General features: G+C 50.4%; 14 non-coding genes across 14 annotated transcripts; all 14 read right to left on the reverse strand.

Moving 5' to 3' along the window:
- Positions 1–664: 664 nt before the first annotated feature.
- Positions 665–736, reverse strand: TRNAE-CUC (transfer RNA glutamic acid (anticodon CUC)). The gene has a single exon. It is a non-coding gene; the product is annotated as a tRNA-Glu (tRNA).
- A 901-nt stretch (positions 737–1,637) lies between these two features.
- TRNAE-CUC (transfer RNA glutamic acid (anticodon CUC)) lies at positions 1,638–1,709 on the reverse strand. The gene has a single exon. It is a non-coding gene; the product is annotated as a tRNA-Glu (tRNA).
- A 901-nt stretch (positions 1,710–2,610) lies between these two features.
- Positions 2,611–2,682, reverse strand: TRNAE-CUC (transfer RNA glutamic acid (anticodon CUC)). The gene has a single exon. It is a non-coding gene; the product is annotated as a tRNA-Glu (tRNA).
- A 901-nt stretch (positions 2,683–3,583) lies between these two features.
- TRNAE-CUC (transfer RNA glutamic acid (anticodon CUC)) lies at positions 3,584–3,655 on the reverse strand. The gene has a single exon. It is a non-coding gene; the product is annotated as a tRNA-Glu (tRNA).
- A 901-nt stretch (positions 3,656–4,556) lies between these two features.
- Positions 4,557–4,628, reverse strand: TRNAE-UUC (transfer RNA glutamic acid (anticodon UUC)). Its single transcript has one exon. It is a non-coding gene; the product is annotated as a tRNA-Glu (tRNA).
- A 1,874-nt stretch (positions 4,629–6,502) lies between these two features.
- Positions 6,503–6,574, reverse strand: TRNAE-CUC (transfer RNA glutamic acid (anticodon CUC)). The gene has a single exon. It is a non-coding gene; the product is annotated as a tRNA-Glu (tRNA).
- Positions 6,575–7,475: 901 nt separating this feature from the next.
- On the reverse strand, positions 7,476–7,547 carry TRNAE-CUC (transfer RNA glutamic acid (anticodon CUC)). Its single transcript has one exon. It is a non-coding gene; the product is annotated as a tRNA-Glu (tRNA).
- A 901-nt stretch (positions 7,548–8,448) lies between these two features.
- On the reverse strand, positions 8,449–8,520 carry TRNAE-CUC (transfer RNA glutamic acid (anticodon CUC)). The gene has a single exon. It is a non-coding gene; the product is annotated as a tRNA-Glu (tRNA).
- A 1,676-nt stretch (positions 8,521–10,196) lies between these two features.
- TRNAE-CUC (transfer RNA glutamic acid (anticodon CUC)) lies at positions 10,197–10,268 on the reverse strand. The gene has a single exon. It is a non-coding gene; the product is annotated as a tRNA-Glu (tRNA).
- A 901-nt stretch (positions 10,269–11,169) lies between these two features.
- TRNAE-CUC (transfer RNA glutamic acid (anticodon CUC)) lies at positions 11,170–11,241 on the reverse strand. Its single transcript has one exon. It is a non-coding gene; the product is annotated as a tRNA-Glu (tRNA).
- A 900-nt stretch (positions 11,242–12,141) lies between these two features.
- Positions 12,142–12,213, reverse strand: TRNAE-CUC (transfer RNA glutamic acid (anticodon CUC)). Its single transcript has one exon. It is a non-coding gene; the product is annotated as a tRNA-Glu (tRNA).
- A 901-nt stretch (positions 12,214–13,114) lies between these two features.
- On the reverse strand, positions 13,115–13,186 carry TRNAE-CUC (transfer RNA glutamic acid (anticodon CUC)). Its single transcript has one exon. It is a non-coding gene; the product is annotated as a tRNA-Glu (tRNA).
- Positions 13,187–14,087: 901 nt separating this feature from the next.
- Positions 14,088–14,159, reverse strand: TRNAE-CUC (transfer RNA glutamic acid (anticodon CUC)). The gene has a single exon. It is a non-coding gene; the product is annotated as a tRNA-Glu (tRNA).
- A 2,649-nt stretch (positions 14,160–16,808) lies between these two features.
- Positions 16,809–16,880, reverse strand: TRNAE-CUC (transfer RNA glutamic acid (anticodon CUC)). The gene has a single exon. It is a non-coding gene; the product is annotated as a tRNA-Glu (tRNA).
- Positions 16,881–16,946: the final 66 nt, after the last annotated feature.

Raw genomic sequence — 16,946 nt, forward strand, 5'->3', positions numbered from 1 at the left:
CACCAGACAACAAGGGCCTGCGGGTTTAGCCAGTCTGTTGCTTCAAAGAAAACCCTGACTCCACCCAACAGCATATTATCGGTGCATGGGAAGGAGTGGACCTCTAACATCTTATTGTTCCAGAAGGCAAGGTCTGGAGATTGGCTAATGCTAGTCACCAGAAAGCAAGGGAACTGCTAGAGTAGCCAGTCTGTTGCTTTAAATCAAACGCCGACTCCACCCAAGAGCATCTGGCTGCATCAGAAGGAGTTGACTCGTAACCTGGTGTTTATCCAGAAGGCAAAGTCCCATTACTTATGCAATGCTGTCATCAAGTGTGCCTCCGAGCATCTTTGGCTATGGTCGACAGAGTCTGGGAAGAAAGCGGCAACGGTTTTGAGAAAGTGGCTTCTCAGAAAGAGACCGACATCAAGCAGCAGAGACTGGCGTTGACGCATTTCATGTCACCGTCATTGTGTTTGTATTAAGCTGGCTGAGTTGGCCAGGTGGGTATAAAGGCTGGAAAAGGTTCACAATGCTGATTGGAGCTGAGAAAGCCATTGGGATGGATGGCAAAACCTTTTTCAGCTCTGCTAGGCAGAAGCCCAGACGACGGTGTCCAGCTACTACCAGTGTTCTGAAAGAAGCAGAAAACCTGCTGGCTTCGGGTGGAGAAAGAAGATTTTTCCCTGACCGGGAATCGAACCCGGGCCGCGGCGGTGAGAGCGCCGAATCCTAGCCACTAGACCACCAGGGAGAGCTGGTTTGGCTCTTCCCAGGCAAGCGAGAGGAAGTCAAGGGCAAATTGCTGATGCGGAGTGGATGCATTCTGGAGTCAGAAGCAATATCTCCAAAAAGGGGTGAAGGAGGCTCTTCTTCTAGCTACAGCTGGTTAGCAGTGGATTGTCCTCACCTCTAAACAGCCCTTTCAAAAGGAGAGCTTGTGTTCCCTGACCTCGGATCTAAAGTGGCAGGGAGAGCGTGGGCTACTAATCACCAGACAACAAGGGCCTGCGGGTTTAGCCAGTCTGTTGCTTCAAAGAAAACCCTGACTCCACCCAACAGCATATTATCGGTGCATGGGAAGGAGTGGACCTCTAACATCTTATTGTTCCAGAAGGCAAGGTCTGGAGATTGGCTAATGCTAGTCACCAGAAAGCAAGGGAACTGCTAGTGTAGCCAGTCTGTTGCTTTAAATCAAACGCCGACTCCACCCAAGAGCATCTGGCTGCATCAGAAGGAGTTGACTCGTAACCTGGTGTTTATCCAGAAGGCAAAGTCCCATTACTTATGCAATGCTGTCATCAAGTGTGCCTCCGAGCATCTTTGGCTATGGTCGACAGAGTCTGGGAAGAAAGCGGCAAAGGTTTTGAGAAAGTGGCTTCTCAGAAAGAGACCGACATCAAGCAGCAGAGACTGGCGTTGACGCATTTCATGTCACCGTCATTGTGTTTGTATTAAGCTGGCTGAGTTGGCCAGGTGGGTATAAAGGCTGGAAAAGGTTCACAATGCTGATTGGAGCTGAGAAAGCCATTGGGATGGATGGCGAAACCATTTTCAGCTCTGCTAGGCAGAAGCCCAGACGACGGTGTCCAGCTACTACCAGTGTTCTGAAAGAAGCAGAAAACCTGCTGGCTTCGGGTGGAGAAAGAAGATTTTTCCCTGACCGGGAATCGAACCCGGGCCGCGGCGGTGAGAGCGCCGAATCCTAGCCACTAGACCACCAGGGAGAGCTGGTTTGGCTCTTCCCAGGCAAGCGAGAGGAAGTTAAGGGCAAATTGCTGATGCGGAGTAAATGCATTATGGAGTCAGAAGCAATATCTCCAAAAAGGGGTGAAGGAGGCTCTTCTTCTAGCTACAGCTGGTTAGCAGTGGATTGTCCTCACCTCTAAACAGCCCTTTCAAAAGCAGAGCTTGTGTTCCCTGACCTCGGATCTAAAGTGGCAGGGAGAGCGTGGGCTACTAATCACCAGACAACAAGGGCCTGCGGGTTTAGCCAGTCTGTTGCTTCAAAGAAAACCCTGACTCCACCCAACAGCATATTATCGGTGCATGGGAAGGAGTGGACCTCTAACATCTTATTGTTCCAGAAGGCAAGGTCTGGAGATTGGCTAATGCTAGTCACCAGAAAGCAAGGGAACTGCTAGTGTAGCCAGTCTGTTGCTTTAAATCAAACGCCGACTCCACCCAAGAGCATCTGGCTGCATCAGAAGGAGTTGACTCGTAACCTGGTGTTTATCCAGAAGGCAAAGTCCCATTACTTATGCAATGCTGTCATCAAGTGTGCCTCCGAGCATCTTTGGCTATGGTCGACAGAGTCTGGGAAGAAAGCGGCAAAGGTTTTGAGAAAGTGGCTTCTCAGAAAGAGACCGACATCAAGCAGCAGAGACTGGCGTTGACGCATTTCATGTCACCGTCATTGTGTTTGTATTAAGCTGGCTGAGTTGGCCAGGTGGGTATAAAGGCTGGAAAAGGTTCACAATGCTGATTGGAGCTGAGAAAGCCATTGGGATGGATGGCGAAACCTTTTTCAGCTCTGCTAGGCAGAAGCCCAGACGACGGTGTCCAGCTACTACCAGTGTTCTGAAAGAAGCAGAAAACCTGCTGGCTTCGGGTGGAGAAAGAAGATTTTTCCCTGACCGGGAATCGAACCCGGGCCGCGGCAGTGAGAGCGCCGAATCCTAGCCACTAGACCACCAGGGAGAGCTGGTTTGGCTCTTCCCAGGCAAGCGAGAGGAAGTCAAGGGCAAATTGCTGATGCGGAGTGGATGCATTCTGGAGTCAGAAGCAATATCTCCAAAAAGGGGTGAAGGAGGCTCTTCTTCTAGCTACAGCTGGTTAGCAGTGGATTGTCCTCACCTCTAAACAGCCCTTTCAAAAGGAGAGCTTGTGTTCCCTGACCTCGGATCTAAAGTGGCAGGGAGAGCGTGGGCTACTAATCACCAGACAACAAGGGCCTGCGGGTTTAGCCAGTCTGTTGCTTCAAAGAAAACCCTGACTCCACCCAACAGCATATTATCGGTGCATGGGAAGGAGTGGACCTCTAACATCTTATTGTTCCAGAAGGCAAGGTCTGGAGATTGGCTAATGCTAGTCACCAGAAAGCAAGGGAACTGCTAGTGTAGCCAGTCTGTTGCTTTAAATCAAACGCCGACTCCACCCAAGAGCATCTGGCTGCATCAGAAGGAGTTGACTCGTAACCTGGTGTTTATCCAGAAGGCAAAGTCCCATTACTTATGCAATGCTGTCATCAAGTGTGCCTCCGAGCATCTTTGGCTATGGTCGACAGAGTCTGGGAAGAAAGCGGCAACGGTTTTGAGAAAGTGGCTTCTCAGAAAGAGACCGACATCAAGCAGCAGAGACTGGCGTTGACGCATTTCATGTCACCGTCATTGTGTTTGTATTAAGCTGGCTGAGTTGGCCAGGTGGGTATAAAGGCTGGAAAAGGTTCACAATGCTGATTGGAGCTGAGAAAGCCATTGGGATGGATGGCGAAACCTTTTTCAGCTCTGCTAGGCAGAAGCCCAGACGACGGTGTCCAGCTACTACCAGTGTTCTGAAAGAAGCAGAAAACCTGCTGGCTTCAGGTGGAGAAAGAAGATTTTTCCCTGACCGGGAATCGAACCCGGGCCGCGGCGGTGAGAGCGCCGAATCCTAGCCACTAGACCACCAGGGAGAGCTGGTTTGGCTCTTCCCAGGCAAGCGGGAGGAAGTCAAGGGCAAATTGCTGATGCGGAGTGGATGCATTCTGGAGTCAGAAGCAATATCTCCAAAAAGGGGTGAAGGAGGCTCTTCTTCTAGCTACAGCTGGTTAGCAGTGGATTGTCCTCACCTCTAAACAGCCCTTTCAAAAGGAGAGCTTGTGTTCCCTGACCTCGGATCTAAAGTGGCAGGGAGAGCGTGGGCTACTAATCACCAGACAACAAGGGCCTGCGGGTTTAGCCAGTCTGTTGCTTCAAAGAAAACCCTGACTCCACCCAACAGCATATTATCGGTGCATGGGAAGGAGTGGACCTCTAACATCTTATTGTTCCAGAAGGCAAGGTCTGGAGATTGGCTAATGCTAGTCACCAGATAGCAAGGGAACTGCTAGTGTAGCCAGTCTGTTGCTTTAAATCAAACGCCGACTCCACCCAAGAGCATCTGGCTGCATCAGAAGGAGTTGACTCGTAACCTGGTGTTTACCCAGAAGGCAAAGTCCCATTACTTATGCAATGCTGTCATCAAGTGTGCCTCCGAGCATCTTTGGCTATGGTCGACAGAGTCTGGGAAGAAAGCGGCAAAGGTTTTGAGAAAGTGGCTTCTCAGAAAGAGACCCACATCAAGCAGCAGAGACTGGCGTTGACGCATTTCATGTCACCGTCATTGTGTTTGTATTAAGCTGGCTGAGTTGGCCAGGTGGGTATAAAGGCTGGAAAAGGTTCACAGTGCTGATTGGAGCTGAGAAAGCCATTGGGATGGATGGCGAAACCTTTATCAGCTCTGCTAGGCAGAAGCCCAGACTACGGTGTCCAGCTACTACCAGTGTTCTGAAAGAAGCAGAAAACCTGCTGGCTTTGGGTGGAGAAAGAAAATTTTTCCCTGACCGGGAATCGAACCCGGGCTGCGGCGGAGAAAGCGCCGAATCCTAGCCACTAGACCACCAGGGAGAGCTGGTTTGGCTCTTCCCAGGCAAGCGAGAGGAAGTCAAGGGCAAATTGCTGATGCGGAGTGGATGCATTCTGGAGTCAGAAGCAATATCTCCAAAAAGGGGTGAAGGAGGCTCTTCTTCTAGCTACAGCTGGTTAGCAGTGGATTGTCCTCACCTCTAAACAGCCCTTTCAAAAGGAGATCTTGTGTTCCCTGACCTCGGATCTAAAGTGGCAGGGAGAGCATGGGCTACTAATCACCAGACAACAAGGGCCTGCGGGTTTAGCCAGTCTGTTGCTTCAAAGAAAACCCTGACTCCACCCAACAGCATATTATCGGTGCATGGGAAGGAGTGGACCTCTAACATCTTATTGTTCCAGAAGGCAAGGTCTGGAGATTGGCTAATGCTAGTCACCAGAAAGCAAGGGAACTGCTAGTGTAGCCAGTCTGTTGCTTTAAATCAAACGCCGACTCCACCCAAGAGCATCTGGCTGCATCAGAAGGAGTAGACTCGTAACCTGGTGTTTATCCAGAAGCCAAAGTCCCATTACTTATGCAATGCTGTCATCAAGTGTGCCTCCGAGCATCTTTGGCTATGGTCGACAGAGTCTGGGAAGAAAGCGGCAAAGGTTTTGAGAAAGTGGCTTCTCAGAAAGAGACCGACATCAAGCAGCAGAGACTGGCGTTGACGCATTTCATGTCACCGTCATTGTGTTTGTATTAAGCTGGCTGAGTTGCCTAGGTGGGTATAAAGGCTGGAAAAGGTTCACAATGCTGATGGGAGCTGAGAAAGCCATTGGGATGGATGGCGAAACCTTTTTCAGCTCTGCTAGGCAGAAGCCCAGACGACGGTGTCCAGCTACTACCAGTGTTCTGAAAGAAGCAGAAAACCTGCTGGCTTTGGGTGGAGAAAGAAGATTTTTCCCTGACCGGGAATCGAACCTGGGCCGCGGCGGTGAGAGCGCTGAATCCTAGCCACTAGACCACCAGGGAGAGCTGGTTTGGCTCTTCCCAGGCAAGCGAGAGGAAGTTAAGGGCAAATTGCTGATGAGGAGTGGATGCATTCTGGAGTCAGAAGCTATATCTCCAAAAAGGGGTGAAGGAGGCTCTTCTTCTAGCTACAGCTGGTTAGCAGTGGATTGTCCTCACCTCTAAACAGCCCTTTCAAAAGGAGAGCTTGTGTTCCCTGACCTCGGATCTAAAGTGGCAGGGAGAGCGTGGGCTACTAATCACCAGACAACAAGGGCCTGCGGGTTTAGCCAGTCTGTTGCTTCAAAGAAAACCCTGACTCCACCCAACAGCATATTATCGGTGCATGGGAAGGAGTGGACCTCTAACATCTTATTGTTCCAGAAGGCAAGGTCTGGAGATTGGCTAATGCTAGTCACCAGAAAGCAAGGGAACTGCTAGTGTAGCCAGTCTGTTGCTTTAAATCAAACGCCGACTCCACCCAAGAGCATCTGGCTGCATCAGAAGGAGTTGACTCGTAACCTGGTGTTTATCCAGAAGGCAAAGTCCCATTACTTATGCAATGCTGTCATCAAGTGTGCCTCCGAGCATCTTTGGCTATGGTCGACAGAGTCTGGGAAGAAAGCGGCAAAGGTTTTGAGAAAGTGGCTTCTCAGAAAGAGACCGACATCAAGCAGCAGAGACTGGCGTTGACGCATTTCATGTCACCGTCATTGTGTTTGTATTAAGCTGGCTGAGTTGGCCAGGTGGGTATAAAGGCTGGAAAAGGTTCACAATGCTGATTGGAGCTGAGAAAGCCATTGGGATGGATGGCGAAACCTTTTTCAGCTCTGCTAGGCAGAAGCCCAGACGACGGTGTCCAGCTACTACCAGTGTTCTGAAAGAAGCAGAAAACCTGCTGGCTTCGGGTGGAGAAAGAAGATTTTTCCCTGACCGGGAATCGAACCCAGGCCGCGGCGGTGAGAGCGCCGAATCCTAGCCACTAGACCACCAGGGAGAGCTGGTTTGGCTCTTCCCAGGCAAGCGAGAGGAAGTCAAGGGCAAATTGCTGATGCGGAGTGGATGCATTCTGGAGTCAGAAGCAATATCTCCAAAAAGGGGTGAAGGAGGCTCTTCTTCTAGCTACAGCTGGTTAGCAGTGGATTGTCCTCACCTCTAAACAGCCCTTTCAAAAGGAGAGCTTGTGTTCCCTGACCTCGGATCTAAAGTGGCAGGGAGAGCGTGGGCTACTAATCACCAGACAACAAGGGCCTGCGGGTTTAGCCAGTCTGTTGCTTCAAAGAAAACCCTGACTCCACCCAACAGCATATTATCGGTGCATGGGAAGGAGTGGACCTCTAACATCTTATTGTTCCAGAAGGCAAGGTCTGGAGATTGGCTAATGCTAGTCACCAGAAAGCAAGGGAACTGCTAGTGTAGCCAGTCTGTTGCTTTAAATCAAACGCCGACTCCACCCAAGAGCATCTGGCTGCATCAGAAGGAGTTGACTCGTAACCTGGTGTTTATCCAGAAGGCAAAGTCCCATTACTTATGCAATGCTGTCATCAAGTGTGCCTCCGAGCATCTTTGGCTATGGTCGACAGAGTCTGGGAAGAAAGCGGCAAAGGTTTTGAGAAAGTGGCTTCTCAGAAAGAGACCGACATCAAGCAGCAGAGACTGGCGTTGACGCATTTCATGTCACCGTCATTGTGTTTGTATTAAGCTGGCTGAGTTGGCCAGGTGGGTATAAAGGCTGGAAAAGGTTCACAATGCTGATTGGAGCTGAGAAAGCCATTGGGATGGATGGTGAAACCTTTTTCAGCTCTGCTAGGCAGAAGCCCAGACGACGGTGTCCAGCTACTACCAGTGTTCTGAAAGAAGCAGAAAACCTGCTGGCTTCGGGTGGAAAAAGAAGATTTTTCCCTGACCGGGAATCGAACCCGGGCCGCGGCGGTGAGAGCGCCGAATCCTAGCCACTAGACCACCAGGGAGAGCTGGTTTGGCTCTTCCCAGGCAAGCGAGAGGAAGTCAAGGGCAAATTGCTGATGCGGAGTGGATGCATTCTGGAGTCAGAAGCAATATCTCCAAAAAGGGGTGAAGGAGGCTCTTCTTCTAGCTACAGCTGGTTAGCAGTGGATTGTCCTCACCTCTAAACAGCCCTTTCAAAAGGAGAGCTTGTGTTCCCTGACCTCGGATCTAAAGTGGCAGGGAGAGCGTGGGCTACTAATCACCAGACAACAAGGGCCTGCGTGTTTAGCCAGTCTGTTGCTTCAAAGAAAACCCTGACTCCACCCAACAGCATATTATCGGTGCATGGGAAGGAGTGGACCTCTAACATCTTATTGTTCCAGAAGGCAAGGTCTGGAGATTGGCTAATGCTAGTCACCAGAAAGCAAGGGAACTGCTAGAGTAGCCAGTCTGTTGCTTTAAATCAAACGCCGACTCCACCCAAGAGCATCTGGCTGCATCAGAAGGAGTAGACTCGTAACCTGGTGTTTATCCAGAAGGCAAAGTCCCATTACTTATGCAATGCTGTCATCAAGTGTGCCTCCGAGCATCTATGGCTATGGTCGACAGAGTCTGGGAAGAAAGCGGCAAAGGTTTTGAGAAAGTGGCTTCTCAGAAAGAGACCGACATCAAGCAGCAGAGACTGGCGTTGACGCATTTCATGTCACCGTCATTGTGTTTGTATTAAGCTGGCTGAGTTGGCCAGGTGGGTATAAAGGCTGGAAAAGGTTCACAATGCTGATGGGAGCTGAGAAAGCCATTGGGATGGATGGCGAAACCTTTTTCAGCTCTGCTAGGCAGAAGCCCAGACAACGGTGTCCAGCTACTACCAGTGTTCTGAAAGAAGCAGAAAACCTGCTGGCTTTGGGTGGAGAAAGAAGATTTTTCCCTGACCGGGAATCGAACCCGGGCCGCGGCGGTGAGAGCGCCGAATCCTAGCCACTAGACCACCAGGGAGAGCTGGTTTGGCTCTTCCCAGGCAAGCGAGAGGAAGTTAAGGGCAAATTGCTGATGCGGAGTGGATGCATTCTGGAGTCAGAAGCTATATCTCCAAAAAGGGGTGAAGGAGGCTCTTCTTCTAGCTACAGCTGGTTAGCAGTGGATTGTCCTCACCTCTAAACAGCCCTTTCAAAAGGAGAGCTTGTGTTCCCTGACCTCGGATCTAAAGTGGCAGGGAGAGCGTGGGCTACTAATCACCAGACAACAAGGGCCTGCGGGTTTAGCCAGTCTGTTGCTTCAAAGAAAACCCTGACTCCACCCAACAGCATATTATCGGTGCATGGGAAGGAGTGGACCTCTAACATCTTATTGTTCCAGAAGGCAAGGTCTGGAGATTGGCTAATGCTAGTCACCAGAAAGCAAGGGAACTGCTAGTGTAGCCAGTCTGTTGCTTTAAATCAAACGCCGACTCCACCCAAGAGCATCTGGCTGCATCAGAAAGAGTTGACTCGTAACCTGGTGTTTATCCAGAAGGCAAAGTCCCATTACTTATGCAATGCTGTCATCAAGTGTGCCTCCGAGCATCTTTGGCTATGGTCGACAGAGTCTGGGAAGAAAGCGGCAAAGGTTTTGAGAAAGTGGCTTCTCAGAAAGAGACCGACATCAAGCAGCAGAGACTGGCGTTGACGCATTTCATGTCACCGTCATTGTGTTTGTATTAAGCTGGCTGAGTTGGCCAGGTGGGTATAAAGGCTGGAAAAGCGCCGAATCCTAGCCACTAGACCACCAGGGAGAGCTGGTTTGGCTCTTCCCAGGCAAGCGAGAGGAAGTCAAGGGCAAATTGCTGATGCGGAGTGGATGCATTCTGGAGTCAGAAGCAATATCTCCAAAAAGGGGTGAAGGAGGCTCTTCTTCTAGCTACAGCTGGTTAGCAGTGGATTGTCCTCACCTCTAAACAGCCCTTTCAAAAGGAGAGCTTGTGTTCCCTGACCTCGGATCTAAAGTGGCAGGGAGAGCGTGGGCTACTAATCACCAGACAACAAGGGCCTGCGGGTTTAGCCAGTCTGTTGCTTCAAAGAAAACCCTGACTCCACCCAACAGCATATTATCGGTGCATGGGAAGGAGTGGACCTCTAACATCTTATTGTTCCAGAAGGCAAGGTCTGGAGATTGGCTAATGCTAGTCACCAGAAAGCAAGGGAACTGCTAGAGTAGCCAGTCTGTTGCTTTAAATCAAACGCCGACTCCACCCAAGAGCATCTGGCTGCATCAGAAGGAGTAGACTCGTAACCTGGTGTTTATCCAGAAGGCAAAGTCCCATTACTTATGCAATGCTGTCATCAAGTGTGCCTCCGAGCATCTATGGCTATGGTCGACAGAGTCTGGGAAGAAAGCGGCAAAGGTTTTGAGAAAGTGGCTTCTCAGAAAGAGACCGACATCAAGCAGCAGAGACTGGCGTTGACGCATTTCATGTCACCGTCATTGTGTTTGTATTAAGCTGGCTGATTTGGCCAGGTGGGTATAAAGGCTGGAAAAGGTTCACAATGCTGATGGGAGCTGAGAAAGCCATTGGGATTGATGGCGAAACCTTTTTCAGCTCTGCTAGGCAGAAGCCCAGACAACGGTGTCCAGCTACTACCAGTGTTCTGAAAGAAGCAGAAAACCTGCTGGCTTTGGGTGGAGAAAGAAGATTTTTCCCTGACCGGGAATCGAACCCGGGCCGCGGCGGTGAGAGCGCCGAATCCTAGCCACTAGACCACCAGGGAGAGCTGGTTTGGCTCTTCCCAGGCAAGCGAGAGGAAGTTAAGGGCAAATTGCTGATGCGGAGTGGATGCATTCTGGAGTCAGAAGCTATATCTCCAAAAAGGGGTGAAGGAGGCTCTTCTTCTAGCTACAGCTGGTTAGCAGTGGATTGTCCTCACCTCTAAACAGCCCTTTCAAAAGGAGAGCTTGTGTTCCCTGACCTCGGATCTAAAGTGGCAGGGAGAGCGTGGGCTACTAATCACCAGACAACAAGGGCCTGCGGGTTTAGCCAGTCTGTTGCTTCAAAGAAAACCCTGACTCCACCCAACAGCATATTATCGGTGCATGGGAAGGAGTGGACCTCTAACATCTTATTGTTCCAGAAGGCAAGGTCTGGAGATTGGCTAATGCTAGTCACCAGAAAGCAAGGGAACTGCTAGTGTAGCCAGTCTGTTGCTTTAAATCAAACGCCGACTCCACCCAAGAGCATCTGGCTGCATCAGAAAGAGTTGACTCGTAACCTGGTGTTTATCCAGAAGGCAAAGTCCCATTACTTATGCAATGCTGTCATCAAGTGTGCCTCCGAGCATCTTTGGCTATGGTCGACAGAGTCTGGGAAGAAAGCGGCAAAGGTTTTGAGAAAGTGGCTTCTCAGAAAGAGACCGACATCAAGCAGCAGAGATTGGCGTTGACGCATTTCATGTCACCGTCATTGTGTTTGTATTAAGCTGGCTGAGTTGGCCAGGTGGGTATAAAGGCAGGAAAAGGTTCACAATGCTGATTGGAGCTGAGAAAGCCATTGGGATGGATGGCGAAACCTTTTTCAGCTCTGCTAGGCAGAAGCCCAGACAACGGTGTCCAGCTACTACCAGTGTTCTGAAAGAAGCAGAAAACCTGCTGGCTTTGGGTGGAGAAAGAAGATTTTTCCCTGACCGGGAATCGAACCCGGGCCGCGGCGGTGAGAGCGCCGAATCCTAGCCACTAGACCACCAGGGAGAGCTGGTTTGGCTCTTCCCAGGCAAGCGAGAGGAAGTTAAGGGCAAATTGCTGATGCGGAGTGGATGCATTCTGGAGTCAGAAGCTATATCTCCAAAAAGGGGTGAAGGAGGCTCTTCTTCTAGCTACAGCTGGTTAGCAGTGGATTGTCCTCACCTCTAAACAGCCCTTTCAAAAGGAGAGCTTGTGTTCCCTGACCTCGGATCTAAAGTGGCAGGGAGAGCGTGGGCTACTAATCACCAGACAACAAGGGCCTGCGGGTTTAGCCAGTCTGTTGCTTCAAAGAAAACCCTGACTCCACCCAACAGCATATTATCGGTGCATGGGAAGGAGTGGACCTCTAACATCTTATTGTTCCAGAAGGCAAGGTCTGGAGATTGGCTAATGCTAGTCACCAGAAAGCAAGGGAACTACTAGTGTAGCCAGTCTGTTGCTTTAAATCAAACGCCGACTCCACCCAAGAGCATCTGGCTGCATCAGAAGGAGTTGACTCGTAACCTGGTGTTTATCCAGAAGGCAAAGTCCCATTACTTATGCAATTCTGTCATCAAGTGTGCCTCCGAGCATCTTTGGCTATGGTCGACAGAGTCTGGGAAGAAAGCGGCAAAGGTTTTGAGAAAGTGGCTTCTCAGAAAGAGACCGACATCAAGCAGCAGAGACTGGCGTTGACGCATTTCATGTCACCGTCATTGTGTTTGTATTAAGCTGGCTGAGTTGGCCAGGTGGGTATAAAGGCTGGAAAAGGTTCACAATGCTGATTGGAGCTGAGAAAGCCATTGGGATGGATGGCGAAACCTTTTTCAGCTCTGCTAGGCAGAAGCCCAGACGACGGTGTCCAGCTACTACCAGTGTTCTGAAAGAAGCAGAAAACCTGCTGGCTTCGGGTGGAGAAAGAAGAATTTCCCTGACCGGGAATCGAACCCGGGCCGCGGCGGTGAGAGCGCCAAATCCTAGCCACTAGACCACCAGGGAGAGCTGGTTTGGCTCTTCCCAGGCAAGCGAGAGGAAGTTAAGGGCAAATTGCTGATGCGGAGTGGATGCATTCTGGAGTCAGAAGCAATATCTCCAAAAAGGGGTGAAGGAGGCTCTTCTTCTAGCTACAGCTGGTTAGCAGTGGATTGTCCTCACCTCTAAACAGCCCTTTCAAAAGCAGAGCTTGTGTTCCCTGACCTCGGATCTAAAGTGGCAGGGAGAGCGTGGGCTACTAATCACCAGACAACAAGGGCCTGCGGGTTTAGCCAGTCTGTTGCTTCAAAGAAAACCCTGACTCCACCCAACAGCATATTATCGGTGCATGGGAAGGAGTGGACCTCTAACATCTTATTGTTCCAGAAGGCAAGGTCTGGAGATTGGCTAATGCTAGTCACCAGAAAGCAAGGGAACTACTAGTGTAGCCAGTCTGTTGCTTTAAATCAAACGCCGACTCCACCCAAGAGCATCTGGCTGCATCAGAAGGAGTTGACTCGTAACCTGGTGTTTATCCAGAAGGCAAAGTCCCATTACATATGCAATGCTGTCATCAAGTGTGCCTCCGAGCATCTTTGGCTATGGTCGACAGAGTCTGGGAAGAAAGGGGCAAAGGTTTTGAGAAAGTGGCTTCTCAGAAAGAGACCGACATCAAGCAGCAGAGACTGGCGTTGACGCATTTCATGTCACCGTCATTGTGTTTGTATTAAGCTGGCTGAGTTGGCCAGGTGGGTATAAAGGCTGGAAAAGGTTCACAATGCTGATGGGAGCTGAGAAAGCCATTGGGATGGATGGCGAAACCTTTTTCAGCTCTGCTAGGCAGAAGCCCAGACAACGGTGTCCAGCTACTACCAGTGTTCTGAAAGAAGCAGAAAACCTGCTGGCTTTGGGTGGAGAAAGAAGATTTTTCCCTGACCGGGAATCGAACCCGGGCCGCGGCGGTGAGAGCGCCGAATCCTAGCCACTAGACCACCAGGGAGAGCTGGTTTGGCTCTTCCCAGGCAAGCGAGAGGAAGTTAAGGGCAAATTGCTGATGCGGAGTGGATGCATTCTGGAGTCAGAAGCTATATCTCCAAAAAGGGGTGAAGGAGGCTCTTCTTCTAGCTACAGCTGGTTAGCAGTGGATTGTCCTCACCTCTAAACAGCCCTTTCAAAAGGAGAGCTTGTGTTCCCTGACCTCGGATCTAAAGTGGCAGGGAGAGCGTGGGCTACTAATCACCAGACAACAAGGGCCTGCGGGTTTAGCCAGTCTGTTGCTTCAAAGAAAACCCTGACTCCACCCAACAGCATATTATCGGTGCATGGGAAGGAGTGGACCTCTAACATCTTATTGTTCCAGAAGGCAAGGTCTGGAGATTGGCTAATGCTAGTCACCAGAAAGCAAGGGAACTGCTAGTGTAGCCAGTCTGTTGCTTTAAATCAAACGCCGACTCCACCCAAGAGCATCTGGCTGCATCAGAAAGAGTTGACTCGTAACCTGGTGTTTATCCAGAAGGCAAAGTCCCATTACTTATGCAATGCTGTCATCAAGTGTGCCTCCGAGCATCTTTGGCTATGGTCGACAGAGTCTGGGAAGAAAGCGGCAAAGGTTTTGAGAAAGTGGCTTCTCAGAAAGAGACCGACATCAAGCAGCAGAGATTGGCGTTGACGCATTTCATGTCACCGTCATTGTGTTTTTATTAAGCTGGCTGAGTTGGCCAGGTGGGTATAAAGGCTGGAAAAGGTTCACAATGCTGATTGGAGCTGAGAAAGCCATTGGGATGGATGGCGAAACCTTTTTCAGCTCTGCTAGGCAGAAGCCCAGACGACGGTGTCCAGCTACTACCAGTGTTCTGAAAGAAGCAGAAAACCTGCTGGCTTTGGGTGGAGAAAGAAGATTTTTCCCTGACCGGGAATCGAACCCGGGCCGCGGCGGTGAGAGTGCCGAATCCTAGCCACTAGACTACCAGGGAGAGCTGGTTTGGCTCTTCCCAGGCAAGCGAGAGGAAGTCAAGGGCAAATTGCTGATGCGGAGTGGATGCACTCTGGAGTCAGAAGCAATATCTCCAAAAAGGGGTGAAGGAGGCTCTTCTTCTAGCTACAGCTGGTTAGCAGTGGATTGTCCTCACCTCTAAACAGCCCTTTCAAAAGGAGAGCTTGTGTTCCCTGACCTCGGATCTAAAGTGGCAGGGAGAGCGTGGGCTACTAATCACCAGACAACAAGGGCCTGCGGGTTTAGCCAGTCTGTTGCTTCAAAGAAAACCCTGACTCCACCCAACAGCATATTATCGGTGCATGGGAAGGAGTGGACCTCTAACATCTTATTGTTCCAGAAGGCAAGGTCTGGAGATTGGCTAATGCTAGTCACCAGAAAGCAAGGGAACTACTAGTGTAGCCAGTCTGTTGCTTTAAATCAAACGCCGACTCCACCCAAGAGCATCTGGCTGCATCAGAAGGAGTTGACTCGTAACCTGGTGTTTATCCAGAAGGCAAAGTCCCATTACATATGCAATGCTGTCATCAAGTGTGCCTCCAAGCATCTTTGGCTATGGTCGACAGAGTCTGGGAAGAAAGGGGCAAAGGTTTTGAGAAAGTGGCTTCTCAGAAAGAGACCGACATCAAGCAGCAGAGACTGGCGTTGACGCATTTCATGTCACCGTCATTGTGTTTGTATTAAGCTGGCTGAGTTGGCCAGGTGGGTATAAAGGCTGGAAAAGGTTCACAATGCTGATTGGAGCTGAGAAAGCCATTGGGATGGATGGCGAAACCTTTATCAGCTCTGCTAGGCAGAAGCCCAGACGACGGTGTCCAGCTACTACCAGCGTTCTGAAAGAAGCAGAAAACCTGCTGGCTTCGGGTGGAGAAAGAAGATTTTTCCGTGACCGGGAATCGAACCCGGGCCGTGGCGGTGAGAGCGCCGAATCCTAGCCACTAGACCACCAGGGAGAGCTGGTTTGGCTCTTCCCAGGCAAGCGAGAGGAAGTCAAGGGCAAATTGCTGATGCGGAGTGGATGCATTCTGGAGTCAGAAGCAATATCTCCAAAAAGGGGTGAAGGAGGCTCTTCTTCTAGCTACAGCTGGTTAGCAGTGGATTGTCCTCACCTCTAAACAGCCCTTTCAAAAGCAGAGCTTGTGTTCCCTGACCTCGGATCTAAAGTGGCAGGGAGAGCGTGGGCTACTAATCACCAGACAACAAGGGCCTGCGGGTTTAGCCAGTCTGTTGCTTCAAAGAAAACCCTGACTCCACCCAACAGCATATTATCGGTGCATGGGAAGGAGTGGACCTCTAACATCTTATTGTTCCAGAAGGCAAGGTCTGGAGATTGGCTAATGCTAGTCACCAGAAAGCAAGGGAACTGCTAGTGTAGCCAGTCTGTTGCTTTAAATCAAACGCCGACTCCACCCAAGAGCATCTGGCTGCATCAGAAGGAGTTGACTCGTAACCTGGTGTTTATCCAGAAGGCAAAGTCCCATTACTTATGCAATGCTGTCATCAAGTGTGCCTCCGAGCATCTTTGGCTATGGTCGACAGAGTCTGGGAAGAAAGCGGCAAAGGTTTTGAGAAAGTGGCTTCTCAGAAAGAGACCGACATCAAGCAGCAGAGACTGGCGTTGACGCATTTCATGTCACCGTCATTGTGTTTGTATTAAGCTGGCTGAGTTGGCCAGGTGGGTATAAAGGCTGGAAAAGCGCCGAATCCTAGCCACTAGACCACCAGGGAGAGCTGGTTTGGCTCTTCCCAGGCAAGCGAGAGGAAGTCAAGGGCAAATTACTGATGCGGAGTGGATGCATTCTGGAGTCAGAAGCAATATCTCCAAAAAGGGGTGAAGGAGGCTCTTCTTCTAGCTACAGCTGGTTAGCAGTGGATTGTCCTCACCTCTAAACAGCCCTTTCAAAAGGAGAGCTTGTGTTCCCTGACCTCGGATCTAAAGTGGCAGGGAGAGCGTGGGCTACTAATCACCAGACAACAAGGGCCTGCGGGTTTAGCCAGTCTGTTGCTTCAAAGAAAACCCTGACTCCACCCAACAGCATATTATCGGTGCATGGGAAGGAGTGGACCTCTAACATCTTATTGTTCCAGAAGGCAAGGTCTGGAGATTGGCTAATGCTAGTCACCAGAAAGCAAGGGAACTGCTAGAGTAGCCAGTCTGTTGCTTTAAATCAAACGCCGACTCCACCCAAGAGCATCTGGCTGCATCAGAAGGAGTAGACTCGTAACCTGGTGTTTATCCAGAAGGCAAAGTCCCATTACTTATGCAATGCTGTCATCAAGTGTGCCTCCGAGCATCTATGGCTATGGTCGACAGAGTCTGGGAAGAAAGCGGCAAAGGTTTTGAGAAAGTGGCTTCTCAGAAAGAGACCGACATCAAGCAGCAGAGACTGGCGTTGACGCATTTCATGTCACCGTCATTGTGTTTGTATTAAGCTGGCTGAGTTGGCCAGGTGGGTATAAAGGCTGGAAAAGGTTCACAATGCTGATGGGAGCTGAGAAAGCCATTGGGATTGATGGCGAAACCTTTTTCAGCTCTGCTAGGCAGAAGCCCAGACAACGGTGTCCAGCTACTACCAGTGTTCTGAAAGAAGCAGAAAACCTGCTGGCTTTGGGTGGAGAAAGAAGATTTTTCCATGACCGGGAATCGAACCCGGGCCGCGGCGGTGAGAGCGCCGAATCCTAGCCACTAGACCACCAGGGAGAGCTGGTTTGGCTCTTCCCAGGCAAGCGAGAGGAAGTTAAGGGCAAATTGCTGATGCGGAGTGGA

The sequence above is a fragment of the Staurois parvus genome, unplaced genomic scaffold (assembly GCF_062004578.1).
Source record: "Staurois parvus isolate SC_StPar_1 unplaced genomic scaffold, SC_StPar_1.0 ptg001181l, whole genome shotgun sequence".
NCBI lineage: Eukaryota > Metazoa > Chordata > Amphibia > Anura > Ranidae > Staurois > Staurois parvus.